This window comes from Rhinoraja longicauda, chromosome 12, assembly GCF_053455715.1.
Source record: "Rhinoraja longicauda isolate Sanriku21f chromosome 12, sRhiLon1.1, whole genome shotgun sequence".
Classification (NCBI taxonomy): Eukaryota; Metazoa; Chordata; class Chondrichthyes; order Rajiformes; family Arhynchobatidae; genus Rhinoraja; species Rhinoraja longicauda.
This window is the reverse complement of record NC_135964.1, coordinates 10,028,288-10,029,381: the sequence shown is the minus strand read 5'-3', so window position 1 is coordinate 10,029,381 and position 1,094 is coordinate 10,028,288.

Below are 1,094 nucleotides of genomic sequence, written 5' to 3'. Positions count from 1 at the left end.
TTGCCAGAACGAGGTCTTGGCGTCGAGAACGGAGAACACTGTCGACTTGCCCATGTGTGACAAGTTTTGCTCTACAAATTGAGAGGCAGAAGGGAAAATCGGAAGTGTCAGTATTACAGTATAGCAAAGGGGATTACAGAGGCATGAGGCAGGAGCTGGCCAAATTTGACTGGAAGGAGGCCCGAGCAGGAAAGACGGTGGAACAGCAATGGCAGATATTCTGGGGAATAATGCAAAAGTTGCAGGATCAATTTATCCCAAAGAGGAGGAAAGATTCTAAGGGGAGTAAGAGGCACCCGTGGCTGACAAGGGAAGTCAAGGACAGCATAAAAATAAAAGGGAAGAAGTATAACATAGCAAAGAAGAGTGGGAAGCCAGAGGATTGGGACTCTTTTAAAGATCAACAGAAGACAACTAAAAAGGCAATGCGGGGAAAAAAGATGAGGTACGAGGGTAAACTAGCCAATAATATAAAGGAGGGTAGTAAAAGCTTTTTTAGGTATGTGAAGAGGAAAAAAATAGTCAAGGCAAATGTGGGTCCCTTAAAGACAGAAGCTGGGGAATTTATTATGGGGAACAAGGAAATGGCAGACGGGTTAAACCGGTACTTTGGATCAGTCTTCACTAAGGAAGATACAAACAATCTCCCAGATTTTCAAGTGGCCAGAGATCCTAGTGTGACGGAGGAACTGAAGGAAATCCACATTAGGCAGGAAATGGTGTTGGGTAGACTGATGGACTGAAGGCTGATAAATCCCCAGGGCCTGATGGTCTGCATCCCACGGTACTTAAGGAGGTGGCGCTAGGAATTGTGGACGCATTGGTGATCATTTTCCAATGTTCTATAAATGCAGGATCTGTTCCTGTGGATTGGAGGGTAGCTAATGTTATCCCACTTATTAAGAAAGGAGGGAGAGAGAAAACGGGAAATTATAGACCAGTTAGTCTGACATCAGTGGTGGGAAAGATGCTGGAGTGAATTATAAAAGACGAAATTGCGGAGCATTTGGATAGCAGTAACAGGACCGTTCCGATTCAGTATGGATTTACGAAGGGGAAATCATGCTTGACTAATCTTCTGGAATTTTTTGAGG